Genomic DNA, 15668 nt, shown 5'->3' with positions numbered 1-15668 from the left:
CACGAGTCATGGTCTTTCCCAAGTTACAGTTCGTCACTAACTCGGTCGTCGCGTTCTTTTCGGATTCAGCCGACACTCCTGCACGGTTTCGGTCATATCTCTCTCATACGACATCGAAATGAGGCGTTCTTTGATGCGTTGGAATGGGGACGATGACGCCGTTCTTTTGGTTCTAGTTCTAGCTCCAGAAGGTTCGTGGATCATTCTGTGTGATCACAACAAGGTGTTGCGTCACCAGTTTTGGGACAACTTGGCCTTGTATCGTGTCGGGAAGCCCAAGTTGTGGGCGCCCCTAACCCTAGTTCACCCCTTTTGATATAAACTCAGTAGCCACCACCTTAGAAACTCGGATTTTATTTAGTTCTAGTTTTCCTTTGAGAAACTGAGATTAATTCATGTAACTGTGGTAGCAAGTCCTTTTACAGTGATCTAGGACCCCTGTTCTTGTTCTCCACGACTGTGTCGATTAGTCCTTTCGAATTGAGAGTTTGAACCCTTTTTTACTTCATTCATATTTGCAATATTAGATTGCATGTTTATACTTTCTTGCTTGTGTCCTTCGATTCGCTAGCAGGGAAAGCCTTCTCGGCGAGGTCAATCAAGTTGTGCTTGGTTGATAACCAACAGAGCAGCAGTGTAGTGGTTGCAGGGATTCGAATCGTGTCTGATTAGAAGCCCGAATCGTCAATGTTGGGTCTCCACCAATCGAATTTATCACTACCTTTCGGAAGATTGGGCCAGTGCTACATCAAGTGGTATCAGGATTCCAGGTTACCCGTGAGGTATACTATCATGTTTTCCCTTTAGATTCAGTTCGTGTCCAACACCTATAGTCCACAAAAAGTCCAAAAATATTTATACTTTCCGCTGTCCTATCGCCTTTTTAGCCTTTGCAATTTTCGTTTCAGAATCGCTTTGTTCAGTTTGTGTTCGTCGTCGAGTCTTGTTGCTGGTTTAGTGTGTTCGTCGTTGTAGTTTCAACTGCCCCGTCACTGTTTGTTTGTTTCCGCCGCTATCCTGTCCACCATTACGCAAACAACAAGTCAAGCCACCGCATTACTTGACTTGCCCCGCTAGCCGCCTTGTGTGAACTCTCGCCGCGCAAACCCTAGATAGGTTGCAAGCCGCATTGTGTCACCTTGGCATCATAGCCCTTCTTGATTCATTTGGCGAATACCTATTGCTGCATATCAGGGAAGTTTGTGCCTCTATATTGCTTGCTGAGAAGCTTTGCTCAGCCGTGATCAGCGTTGGACGGATAGGGACGCTTTGCCCTAGCTGCCACTGCCTTACTAGCCGCGTTGTGCCTTTCTGAAACCTTGATTCGGGCAACCTTCCTTAAAACGGGGATAACCTTTCGCTCAAAACTCTGATTAAGGTAAAAAAAAATTTCAAATTTTCAGAACAAAAAGTTACACATAGATTCAACCGCTTCAGCATTTTTGCTATTCTCAGCTTTTACGAAAAAGATCAGGAAGCAGGAGTTTTCAAGCCTCTAAGTTGTTGCAAACCAGAACCAAAAGAACGGCGGCGGCGTCCTTGTTCCAACACATCAAAGATCACCTCGTTTCGATGTCGTATGAGGGAGATATGGCCGAAACCGTGCAGGGATGTCGGCTGAATCCGAAATGAACGCGACGACCATGTTGGTGACGAACTGTAACTTGAGGAAGACCATGCACTGGTAGAGAACTCGGTATTAGTCCCGGTTGGATGGGTGCAAATCTCCCGAAAATCCAACCGGGATAAACCAATCGAGACAAAAGGGGGGTCTTTTGTCCCGGGTCACTCAACCGGGACTAAAGACCCCCTTTATTACTAACCGGGATAAAACGGTTCACCACGCCAGGCGCTGCAAAAAAAAATCCCGGGAGGCCCCCCACGCAAGTCACAAGTCACACGATTTTTCACGTGAAATATGCGCGTGCGCGCTGCGTTGGATTCGAACTCACTGTTGGAGGTATGCCCTAGAGGCAATCATAGAGATGATGATATTCCATTTGTATCCATGATTTATATTATGTTCCTTGAATATCCATTGAAGGCTACTTGAATTGATTTGCAATTATGTGAATTGTATGTGAAAGTCTTTACTTGTATGGTTATTCTAAAGTTGTCCCTAGTCGGAGTTCATGTGAGGACACACATGAATATTAGACTAGCACATGTATTAGTTGATGACTATGTTTCACTAGTCATGGACATGAAGATGTTGAACTAATAATGTGGGCACATGTGGAGACATGTGCTAGGACTGACCCAACACGAGAAGTAGTTCTCTCTTTACACAACATATACGCTTTGTCCTTAAACCTGAGATTGTCGCATGTACTCAAGATGTGGATCAACTTACTTAGGTGCTATCAAACGCTACGCCGTAACAGGATAGTTATAAAGGTAGCTTTCGGGTTTGTCAAGAAGCATGCTATGAGACATGGTCAATCAAGATGGGATTTGCCCCTCTCTGATTGAGAGTGATATCTCTGGACCCCTCGAGTGATCGGATCCGAAAATGCATGGCCATGCTACGTACAGTTAAGAGTTAACCTACAAAGGGATTTCGAATCATAGGATCGAGAAAGAGCGGTCGGCTTGAAGCTAGACCAAATATCGTGAGGCAAAGGGAATAGCATGTATATAATGTTGTGATGGTTCGTCTGATATGATCTTCGTGTGCGTATAGGAGTTGGCACGTCTTGCTAGAGGCCGCTACCGACTATTGGGCCGAGTAGGAGTACTCGGGCCATGTCTGTACGTATCCGAACCCATAGGGTCACCCACTTAAGGGGCTGGAAGTCCAATTCGGATGTGATCCGAGGTGGATTAGGTTTAGAAGTACTAATGGGCCTCGGACCCAGAGGCCCGTCAGGAACCTCTATAAATAGAGGGGTGGGGGCGCCCTAGGGTTTACACCTTTTGGCGAAACAAATCTGCCGCGCCTCCCACGCCCGCGTGTTGCAACTCGTGGACCTAGCAGTCCGGCTTGCGACACTTCCTCCCTGCACATGTGGATACCTTGGAGGTGTTGCGCCTGTAGCACTTGGACAAGCTGCCGACGAGTCACAATGAGCCGACGACGAGCCGCGGCATGAGGGCGACCTTGCTGCACGTGGACGAGCTGCTGAGGAGCTGCTGGACGTCGACGTGATCGACTACGTACGACAACGCTGATCGACTTCGCTGTATCGACGTGAATCTACATCTTCCGCATCAGTGCGTCAAGTGGTAATCCCATGATCCTCATACGGCAGTTTTCCTAGTTTACGCGGTAGAAAATTTTGATTTGCGCTAGTGTAGCTTACCTAGTATCCCAACAACCACAACCTCCACCCTCGCGCGTAGCTTCCTTGCCATCCCACCTACACAGCACATCTGACTATATAGGGAATGCAATCCTTTTGTATTAACTCGTAGGGATCCTTTTATCTCCGTTGAAAATACCAACCGGGATAAAAGACCCTGTTTTATCCCGGTTGGTATTACAAACCGGGATAAAAGGGTTCGAGGGATTTAATCCTCTTTCAGCCACCCCGTTGGGTACCCTTTTATCCCGATTTTAAACACCAAATGGGATAAAAGGGGGATCTTTTATCCCGGTTGGTGTTTCAAACCGGGATAAAAGGCCTCTCAGGGTCTTTTTTTTCCACCCGGATAAAAGGTCCCGGTTGGTGAGCCCCCCGCCAGTGATCGAGCTTTAGTCCCGGTTGGTGAACCTTTTGTCCCAGGCTAACTTTCAATCGGGATAAAATGGGGCGCATGGAAGGTGAGTTCTCTACTAGTGATGACATAGATAACTTGTACGTGTCCATCATGATGATGTCCCCATCAGAAGGGCATCTGGACCTCGACGACGTCCCATTGCCCCATGGAGGACGAGAAGAGCGAGAGCTCGCCCACCTCCTTCCATTCCTCCTCGCTCTCGTCCGCACAGACCATAGCCACATGGAAGGCTGCCACGACGAATTCCTCGTCGCAGCAGGCGGCGATGCCGTTGTACCGGCCCTGATCAGTCCAGTACTCGTGCGAGTCGGGAGGAGCTGCAGCGACGGCGACGACACCGGGTGGACCGTGTAGGTGAAGAGGTTGTGCTGGTAGTAGGTGAGCTCCCATTGCCCCATGGAGGACGAGAAGAGCGAGAGCTCGCCCACCTCCTTCCATTCCTCCTCGCTCTCGTCCGCACAGACCATAGCCACATGGAAGGCTGCCACGACGAATTCCTCGTCGCAGCAGGCGGCGATGCCGTTGTACCGGCCCTGATCAGTCCAGTACTCGTGCGAGTCGGGAGGAGCTGCAGCGACGGCGACGACACCGGGTGGACCGTGTAGGTGAAGAGGTTGTGCTGGTAGTAGGTGAGCTCCCGCTGCCACCGGTCAGGGACGGAGACGGACATGTGGATCAGGGGATGAGGAAGTGACCGCCGTCGGCGGCCACCACCCTGCAGGGCCTGTGGAACACGTCGGCGTCGGTGCACATCTCGACGTAGGAGGGCGCTGGCGGGTCGGCGAGACGGAGGGTGACGAAGACGTCTCGTCCGTCGCTCGCGGCGCAGGAGGCGGCAGTGGCGGTGCCAGTGGTCTCTGTCTTTCGCAAGAGGACATCCGAACTGAACAGCAGCGCGGGGTCGGAGCGGATGGCCAGCGGCTCGGTGTTGGCTGGTGGAGCGGCGCAAGATGGCGAGGAGATCACGGCGATGTCCGCGGCCATGTTGGACTGGTTGCAGGTAAAACCGGCCGGCGGCGCGAGAGTTTGGGTGTTCATGCGCATGTTACGCGCGCGGGGCTTTAATCAGCCGACTGCGCAGCGCGGTATCCGTACGCATCACGTAAGGGTTTGCTCGTTACGTGCCTTTGCAAGTAGTCTTGCATGTTCACGAGTCTGGTCCATGCAGTTTCTCAAGATTTTTTTTGTTGAACCAGAAAAGCGCGATACGGGACACAAGCCAGTCTAGCCAGATGGCATTCGCCTTTCATGAATTTCAGAGCATACGTATGTACGAATTGTCCTTCTAGTTTAAAACACCACATGTATGCAAGGCTGTATATGTAGACATGTTTGCTCTTGCTCGATTTATTTATAGGTAATGACTTTGTTACAACCGGCCGTAATCACGCATTCTCCACTCACGGTCACCACCTCCGCCTCTCTCGTTCTCCCTCTCATGTAGCGGCGCAGGAGGGCACTAGCGGCGGCGGTGCGGCCTCGCCGGCGAAGGAAGCCACCACTCCCGCACACCTCACCTCTTCGCGTTGACTTGCCCCTCCCTCCCTCCTCTGCGCGTTGGGCGAGCAACGAAATCCACGACGCCACCAACCCTAATTATTCAGCGCCGCCCCCGACGCGCCGCCGAGATCCGCTCCTACTCCACCGGCCGGCCGCTGAGGCGCAGCAGTGGTTGAGCTAGCACTTGCGCGCGGTTCTCGTGTTGCCCGTCCTTGACTGGCGCGGCGCGGGCACGAAGCCAGACGCAGCCTCCTCCGGATCCCCTGCGCCTCTCCCGTATCCCTTGCAGATTCCCTCCACGGCACACCAAATCGACCACGCCTTCCACCAAATCAAGTTCTCCGCTCCAGATCGAGTTCTCGGAGGGCTTCTTCGGCGCCTGCGCCGACCTCTCGCCGCTCACGCCGGCGGTGTAGGTCCTCCAAATCGAGTTCTCCTGCACCAAATCGAGTTCCTGGAGGACGTTCTACACTTGCGCTGACCCACAGCTGTTCGTGCCGGCGTTGCAGGCCGTCTCCAGCGAGCTCTGATGCAGGTCGTGGACTCGTGGCCCTGCGGTTTCTGACCGTGAGAAGTTCTGAGGCCTGCGCACTCCAGTGGGCAATGTATCCTGATGTACGCTCTTGATTAGCTTTTTTTTTTCTTGCACAGCGACACTCCAATCGGAAGGTGAGCCTTCATATCTTCAGCTCTTTACTCTTTAGTTTCCGAGACTGCACAGCAAACTTAAGATGTCATGTGAAACTGAAGCATGCTACTTTGATTATTAGTGTGGGGGTGACATATCTGGCAGTGCATCGATGCCGCGTACCTCCCTCCGCCTAGCTTCTCTGCATCGGTGAGGTGAGCTATCCCCCATCCTTGGCGCGAATGTTAGAAATCTATTCATGTTTACATGCTTCGATTGAGTGGGGTCATTGTCGATTTGTGCTAGTCAAGTTTACCAGTACTTAATATTTGTTTTCGTGAATGTTTAGATGATGGTTTCTTCATGTGTCAAAATGTTGTTTATGGTCTAATTTGTTTACCAAAAGGCTGCTTATTTTAACCGTCGAGTTGAATTACCAATATTTAGAAGCTAGAAACTAGAGATATATAATGGCATTTTTATATGATTTTGATTCGCTGTCGTCAGTATTAGGTCACATGCAACTACCAGTGCTGGTATTTAGACAGAGAAGCTAATTCTTCAGGCTGACCGAACTGTTTTTTTAGTTTGCACCACATGGGAATGAATGCTATGTACAGTCAACCCCATTAGGCAATAATATGGGTAGAATTAAGCAATATTTTGTTCTCAGGTAGGCAATAATATGGTTCTGAAATACATTGACCGTGTATATTGCACTAGTATTACTGGTTAGGCAATACCGCAATAATATGGTTCTAATTAGGAAATAATGTGGTTCTAAAATAGGCAAAACAATGTACTTCATTAGGCAATAAAGGTTCTAATTAAGCATTCTGTCTCTTTTGTGGAGGAATTATTTATATATTCTTCTGATGAAAATTGCTTACTTTCTCAAACAGTAGGCCCATTAGGTGGGTTGGTTAGAAAATCTAGAGGAAAGTTGTTTAATAGTGGCACGTTCAGAGGGTTTGAACTTGGAGGGCCTGGGTTTGAACTTGGACAGCCTGTTCATTTTCTAATTATGAATCTTATTCTGGGTTGGCTTATACTTATGATCCTTGGCTTGGCATCAGGTCTTTTAGTTTGCAGCACCAATTGTAGTCGATTTTTATCCAGAGCTCCCTCTACTCTGACCTCTGGATGTGATCTAGCGGGTGCATGGTGCACCGCTAATAAGATTTAAGTTCTTATTTTGCAATTGGTATAGAGCTATAATTTTGGTTTACAAGGAATGCTCTAAAAATGCTACAGTTAAATGATGCGCAGCTGTATAGATTGTTGATGTTCATATCATAGTTGTAAATTGGGCAAAACATTGTAATCACTAGGCAACAATATGCTATTGAATTTGGCAAAACAATACACTATAGTAGGCAATAATGCCTACTAAATACGGTTTTGAATTAGCAATAATACAGGTATGTTTTACATCCATTATATATTAGGCAAAAATATTTTGCTGCATCAGGGAATTTTATGCTTTTCATCAGGACAAAATGTGGTTAACTAGATCCAGGCAAAACACTGCAATCTTTTTTTTTTTGCACTATGGTTCTCTAATCCATTTCATTTTCCAAATTGTTTAGTAGGAATGAGGGGGACCCAAAATGATGTGAAGTATTAACAGATCAGGATTTATGCTAGTACGTATTAGGCACTTCAACCATTAAGATGGGAACACAATGCTATGTGCAGTTAGCCTACCAGTATATATTGCCCGGTTCATACAGTTTTGCCTAATGTGGTTCCAAAATATTCAGTTGGAAAAAAACAATTTTGTTGTGTAGATTTTTGTGTAATTATGATTCAGATCTGTGCCAGCCTGCCAGGAGATGTTTTGAATGATGTTTCTCGTCCGATTTCACGTGCAATAGCATGTTTTAGTCAGATTGACCAATTGTAAAGAAAGAGCATATATGTCTAATTTTTTTTGCATTCCCCTCCCGTCATTATTTGCACGGTTGGTCTTTGTGAGCTGCTGGACAGCACGCGTTGCATGCGCGTGAGAAATGTTGTAAAAAGCAGCGTGGCAGTTTTTTCTGTAACGGAAAGCGGACAAAAACAGATAATTGGTTTTGCTAGAAACGGAGGGGCCGTACGGCCGGCCGGCCGTAAATTAGGCCGGCTCCTTATTTATAAGGTATTGTCGTATTGAGATTAAAATATCTCAAATCACGTAGTTGAAATGGGCTGTGTAGAGAGTTTCTTCAGTGGACTGAATGTGGCACCAGATATGGATGTCAAGTAGCCCCCGCTCCTATATCGGCCCATGAATTACGGGCTACATAGAGGTCACTAAAACCGTCCAACGTGTATATATTTTTAAGAGCAAGTTAAATTAAAAGAGAGGAGGAGGAGGTTCTCGTTCGTATATGTGTTGTCCACTGGCACGTTTCCGGTCCAATAGCAATCCATGGCCCAACCTGAAATTGCATCGAAGCCCTCCCTGGCCATGCATGATGAAGCGACCAAAGCCAACCTCTAGCTGCTCGCTCATCTACAGCTAAAAGAAATAAAAAGAAGACTTTTTTCCTTTATGTCCTATTATTCTTGCCCGTGGTCCTCCCCCAATGCTTTCCAGCCCTCGAATTGGCGTCCCACCTTCTGTGCCGTTCGCACCACCCCCGATGCCCCCTCCCCCATTTTTTTTCCTATCTGCTCCCCTCCCATCCCCTCATCTCCATCCACCCAACCAAATCCTCACCCTCGCTGCCGGCTCCGCCGCCACCCCTGATCTCCATCCCCGCAGCCCGCTGAGAGATCCCTACCGGATCAAGTGAGGCGCCGCCTCTCCCCATTAGGCGTGGACACTGTGTGGCAGTGCAGCGGCATGGTCGGAGGAGGCGACGCGGCCGTGCGGAGGTGGGGATGAATCACGACATCGACAGCTTGGGTTGCTGGAGGAAGACTGTGCGGCGTGAGCTGGCCGGTCGGTGAGGAAGGATGTGACCGTGCGATGAGGAAGAATGTGGTGGCTGCCAGCCTAGGCTCTGCATGCGCACCCCTTGGCTGCAAGCCACCGCGCGATTTCATTCGACTACTTCGCGCTCGCCATAGTAGCCCGGCAACATCAACACCTCCACCCGCCATTGATGCGCCAGCACCAGGTGATGCTGATACGTGCATTGCTTCGTGGCGTCATGCTACAACAACCATAGGCTCCCCTCGCCACTTCCACCATCTCATCCTCTCCCACAACTGCTGTTGATTAGGTTTTGCTTTTTTGTTCCGGATGCTGCGAGATCTCACATCATTCTTTTTGTTTCTCTTGTTCCACATGTAGCATAGAGCCGCTCCAGACCTTGCCGCCATGCTTCCACCACACACAATTCCAAGGTAATTGATTGGCTGCAAAGCGTAGCAGCTTCCGCTTGATCCTCCTGTTGCATTTATTAGATTATGTGGAGAAGCTCTCGATGACTGCTGATTGACGGTCGCATCATCTTGTGTAGATATTGCCATTGAAGGAGATGCTTGAAAAGTACTGGTTGTCCTTGTACTGCTCCTCTTCCACCCGTTTCAGCGACAAGAGACTGTTGGGGATGTTACTCCTCCAAACATAGAAGAGAGAGTGAGAGGAAGGTGAAAGGGTGGAAATGGGAGGGATGAAAGCGCAAAAATATAAGAGCAATTAGAGAGAGCTCAAGTGAGTTCCCTTTGGGTCCACATCATTTACAAATAGACCCTTGGGTGTTCACATAAGGCCAATTTCCTACATGGGCTGGGCCATTCCCCCAACAGTAGCCCCTCAGCTACTTTGGTTTGGCCGGTACAACAAAATGAAGTAGCTGAATACACATGAAGTGGCCCAGATCTTCCTATAACTTTGGCCCTGAGGAATGCCCTCATGACCATCCGCTCGTACACCTCACTAAAAACTCCTTTCCGAAGACCCAATGGGAAAAAATAGAATGGAGAAAAGAGTACGTATGCCTAGCGGATCTACACATGCATCATGATAACAGCCTAGCTAGTGGTTGTCTTCAATTTTGATGACGAAGGGGATATGTGGTGATGGTGATAGCTGGAAGCTCCATTGTTGTTGAGAAGGTCTTCATTCTCGAATCTTCTTTTCTTCCCTGTTCGGCTTTGGCTTCAGAGCCTTGGTACTCAAGCGCTCGCATCTTTGGAGTCAGTTGCGCCTCGTGATAATCCAAACCACCCTTCATTGTAGCCGATGTAGTCATAGTAGATGAAGCAGACCGTTCATCTTCATCACGACTGAGGTAGCGGGCTCCTATTCAATGTAGCTAATGTAGTCGAAGTAGAAGAAGTAGAAACGCAACCGTCTTAGTCTTGATGAAGTCAGCAAAAACTTTGGTCTTCGCTCAAAAGCATCAGGCAAGACTTGCTTTGCATGTAGCTGAAGTAGCCGACATCGATGAAGGAGGGGGCGGTGGCATTCCAGCGAGCCCCTCGAGCCGAATGAACACTGTCGATGAGGATGGAGGCGAAGTCGATGATGAAGTAGATGATGAGCCCCTCGAGCCAAACATTATCGATGACAAGGATGAAGGCGAAGTCGATGAAGACGAGGTAGTTGACGAAGATGGTGACATCAACAAAGACGAGGTAGTCAACGAAGATGGTGTAGTTGACGAAGATGAGGTAGCCGTTGAAGACAAGGTGACTGACGAGCCCCTCATGCTGAACACTGTCGACGATGATGAGCCCTTGTCTTCGTTCACGAGCACCAGCAAGACCTCATCCTTCGAGGTGACGCCGTTCATCCCGATACCATCGTAGCCCCTCTTGGCTGGTAGTCGTGATGAAGGTTCTAAAGTGAAGATCCTATGAAAAAATAGAGCACCCTTTTCATGCTGCATTGTTCAATAATGCAAGAACTTATTGCAATTACATGTTACCGAAGTTCAATCCTTTGAGCCCATCAAATTAATGTTGAGAGGTAAGATGACGTGGCAGTCGATGTTGAAGTCAACAACAAAGCAGATGACGAGCCCCTAGAGCTGAACACCGTCGGTGATGAGGATGAAGGCATCGTTGTCTTGCACCTTCTTCTACTCAACAAACTATATTTTTTCTCTTTTTGTTTCTTTTTTTCTTTCTTTCTCTTTTTTTTTGCAAGAATCAATGAAACTTCCTTTGTTTAGGGAAGTTATGAATTAGATAAAAATAGAGCATGCTGTTGACAACAGTTAGCACGCCAATTTGTGAACCGCAAGTGCATGGATCATCGTAGCTTTTCCCTTAGAGTATTCCACCTAAGGTTTATCAATTCGTGGATATGCAGCGAACTAACTAGGGTTTTCTATCTAGCTCAACGGATCTAATCCTAACATGAAGCATAGATTACATATAAAAGGTAACCTTGATGTAAAGATGAATCATGAGAACTTAGGTTGATCGCATCTACATATACTACAAGTAGCTCTTTTTCCTGGGTCTTGATAATATATACAAAACACACATTTTATATTAAAGTCATCTCTTTTATGATCCCGGATTATTTGTTCCATCATTTCTATCTTTAATCCTGCTAGTTCCTCAATTAAATTTAATTCTTCTTCACTCGATTCATCTTCTTCATCATATTCAATTTTATCTGTTTCTATTATTGAATATATTGATTCATCATCCATTATATCATCATCACATACCAAAATATTTTCATTCACACTATCTATTATCAACACCTTTTCTTGTTCTTCTTGCTTGTTAGAATACCTCTTCTTATCTTTATTAGGGCAAGTTTTACGTAAATGATCTGGAGAGTTGCAAATAAAACACCTACATGTACTATCATAATTTTTTCTAGGATTATATCTTCTTACATTTCTCTTGTGAAGAAAAGGAGCTCTATTATCTGATCTTCTTAGAAAATATCTTTTCTTTGTCTTTACATTTCCTTTTTTATAATTTTTAGAGTATTTCTTATTTCTATATTTCTCTTCTCCATATGTCAATGGTATTTGGACTATTTTATTACAAAAATTGTAATCTGATTGCTTCATTAACCTTTGAGCTTGTATGCTTGTGCATATCTTTCTTAGTTGCTTAAAAATAAATGTTATAGCCTGAGAAATATTATATTCTTTGCCATTAGATTCCTTTTTATATTCTTCAAATATCATAGATCCTAAAGGATCTGGCAATTTATTAAAATATCTTTCAACTATACTCTTATTATAGCCTTGTTTAGCAGTTGTAGCATTATACAAATAATGCTGATAGAATTCTATTTCCTTCAATCTTTCATTTCTTTTATTCCTTTCCAATTTGTTAAAGTCAACTTCTCTATTTTCTTCAATCTTTCATTTTGTAATGTAGTATAACCTAGTTCTGGATCTTCATGTATGACAATGCTTGATATGATATTTGCAAAATTATAAGGGTTGCTACCAGCTCTTTTTAATTCTTCATAATAATGAGGATAAGTTTCTACCCATTGTTCCCATAGAACTTTAACTGATTCTCCTAAGAATGTTTATAAATATGTAATCATATCTTCTACTCTATTTCCAATATTAAGCTGATTTTGTATATATTTTTGGACTATTAAGCTTTTCCGTATGCTTATTATATTTGGCCAATCTATAGGATCATGTGCTGCTAAAAATTTAATATCGCACCATCACTTCTATAATTTTGAAATTGTACTGTCCTTTCAAATTCTCTCCTTTTTGACCCCATATGTTTATATTGTCCAGGTATATAGTTATGTGTAGGTTCTTCCTTTTCTGGTGGCCAATTTCCTGGTTTTCTAGATGGTCTATCCCTTTCTCCTTCAATTTTTATATCTCTCTTGTTCTCGTCGTCTTTTAGATGAACTTGGATCTATATCCATGGCTTCTATAGCATTATCTTTATTGCATAATTCTTCATTTCCTAAAGAATGAACATGAGTTTCTGACTTACTACTATGTATTTCAATTATCTTCTTCTTCTTCTTCTTCATAACTTTCTAATAAAAGCTTATTATTAATCTCCCATTGATCCTCTTCACTTATAACGTTATCTTCTTCCTCCTTTACCTTTTCTTTATTATTCTCTAATTCTTCTATCTTTATTGCCTATTTGTTTCAAGGCAGTTTCATGTTTCACTATTGGCATGTTAACCTTTTTATTATTTAATTCCCTTTCTTTCTTAATTTTGCTAAGTCTATATAATTCTCATCTGAAATAAAGCTCTTTCTCTCTAATAGCAGACCATTCACATATCATAGAGGTATTATATTCATCTTGAACTTTACTTAACTTTTTCTCATAGTGTTTTATTTCATTATCAATATCCAATTTTTCCATAAATTCACATACGCTATGTCTCCTAGCTTCTTGTATATTTGAATCAGAACTTGATACTTCTAAGTCATCTAGACTTTTTCCTTTATAATTAACAAACCTGATACTAGTTTTGCCTTTACTATTTTCATAACTTACATAATCTTTAGGTTGTTTTAAAATTTTTGGTTCTATTAAAGCACTTATATTCCATTCTTCTCCTGCTCTTTCTTCAGAACTAATTTTTAAAGGACTCATAAATTTTATTCCCTTAGACTGCATACTTTCTATTACATTGTTTACATTTACCTTGTATTTAGTTGCACTTCTATTAGTTAACCTTCCTACAAATTTTATACTTACTAATAAATTTGTACCTTTAAAGTCTTCATAGCATTTGGTCTGGAAACCAATTGTCATTTATCTATAAATTCTTTTATTGGCATTATTAAATCTGGAGCTATGTATGTTATTACCATATTTTTATTCATATCTTCTTCTAAGAATCCCAATGCTGCTTTATTTACTGAATCTCATCTTTTATCTAACAGAGTTATTAGAACTTTGGTTCCTAATTTCTTCCTCGTCATTCCTTTAATTCCTATGATATACATTCCTTGATGTATATATTTGTAGTTTGAATATTTTAGCCCATTCTCAAATTGTTTACTAACGATTCTTAATTGAACTGGTTCTGTTAAAACACTTAATTCTACTTTTCTAGATATTCTATATAGCCCATTTTTATTTTCAAACCAGCCCATTTGATATTTTTGCTGAGGTCTTATCTTTCTTAAAGTATCTCTATGATATCTTTCAAAATCTCTTTCTACATCTATCATTTCTTCTAAGTTTTCAATATCATCACATCCTCCTTTCAATCTATCCATAAAGCTTAAGAGCCTTATGTCTCTATTTATTAATTGGAGTGACTTGTCTCTTCTAGAGAGACTTTCAGATATTTCCATTTTTCAGAATTTAATGATCTATTAAACTCAACTATTCCTGCTGATGATAGAACAATTTATTTGTTATGCTCAATATTAGTATTATCAATTTTCTTATATAGGTGGGTTATATCCTTTTTAATATAATCACTATTTTGGTTGATTCTTCCTAGTGAACTTTTACTTTCTTTTGCTACTTGCAAGATTAATTCTATTTTATTATTCAAGGTTAAAATATGCTCTTCTAAGTGCTTGTGTTCTTTTTGTAGTTTGTCAAATTTTAATTCTAAATCATCTTGCCTTTTACCCCAAGGTATATAAAAGTTATGTATTAAATCAACGATTAAGTTTATTTGACCGTGCGAGGTATGCCAAGTATGATCTTCAGAGCTATTTATTCTGCACCTGATATTTATATTTTCTTTAGTATTAACTATCTTTCCTGTATTAACCTCTAGATTTAAATAATGTAGCTTTTCTATCTTGACTAGATATAACAAATCCTTCAAATTCTAACTATTTATAACCTCGGCTCTGATACCAATACGTAAAAACACAACACCAACAACTTCGGGAACTGTGACTCTGAATTCAAGCACCTTAAATTTTAGATTATAAATTTTGAGTTACTATTCACTGCACTATTCAAATTCTCTGGTTACTATTCAAATTGAGAGGTACTATTCAAATTCAGCACACTATTCAAAATAGGAAAATGAACAGCGCTCGGGCACTCATTGCGAGTGGGTGGAGCACCTCAGGATCAGCAAAAATGGTAGCACTATTCGCTCAGTATTCTGCACTATTGAGCAACTATTCGGGGTCGCTTTCAACAACTATTAAACAAATATGAAATGTGCGAGTGCATGATTAGGCGTATAGCTTAATTATATTGATTCTCAGGATCTTTGCGGGTTGGTAAGACTAGGAATTCAGCCGGTCGTGCTGCTATACTTTGTGTCACTCCTACTCGGTACTCACTGCATACATCGCTGGCTTCCTTCAAAACCAGGCCAGCCCGATCTTCACCCTCACTGTCCCCAGCCACGCGCACACAGGACTCAGGCTCTAACATCTCCCCAGGCAGTTCCACCCGAAGGGAACACTTCTCTGCGCACATAGGGTTCTCCCCAAATGCCGCTACCAGAGCTAACACGAGAATGACACATGCAGAGGTTTCTCCTCTAGGGTCCCTAGCGTAGAGACATCGCCCCATACGAACGAGCTTAAGGGAAGGCAAGGATATTACTAGGACAACTTAATCCATTTCCCCGGGACAAGCTTATATACGGCTTTCCCTTTCGGGAAACCCCAAGCACTTAGTGTTGGAGGTATGCCCTAGAGGCAATCATAGAGATGATGATATTCCATTTGTATCCATGATTTGTATATTGTGTTCATTGAATATCCATTAAAGGCTACTTGAATTGATTTGCAATTATGTGAATTGTATGTGAAACTCTTTACTTGTATGGTTATTCTAAAGTTGTCCCTAGTCGGAGTTCATGTGAGGACACACATGAATATTAGACTAGCACATGTATTAGTTGATGACTATGTTTCACAAGTCATGGACATGGAGATGTTGAACTAATAATGTGGACACATGTGGAGACATGTGTTAGGACTGA

General features: G+C 43.6%; 1 long non-coding RNA gene across 1 annotated transcript; it reads left to right on the top strand.

The window, feature by feature from the left end:
• The first annotated feature begins 5082 nt into the window (after window positions 1-5082).
• On the top strand, window positions 5083-7795 carry LOC117851480 (uncharacterized). Its single transcript, XR_004639564.2, has 3 exons — window positions 5083-5889; window positions 5991-6063; window positions 7438-7795. It is a non-coding gene; the product is annotated as an uncharacterized lncRNA (long non-coding RNA).
• Window positions 7796-15668: the final 7873 nt, after the last annotated feature.

The sequence above is a fragment of the Setaria viridis genome, chromosome 1 (genome assembly GCF_005286985.2).
Source record: "Setaria viridis chromosome 1, Setaria_viridis_v4.0, whole genome shotgun sequence".
Taxonomy (NCBI): Eukaryota; Viridiplantae; Streptophyta; class Magnoliopsida; order Poales; family Poaceae; genus Setaria; species Setaria viridis.
The sequence above is the reverse complement of the archived record's forward strand: the minus strand, read 5'-3'. Positions and strand labels throughout refer to the sequence as shown.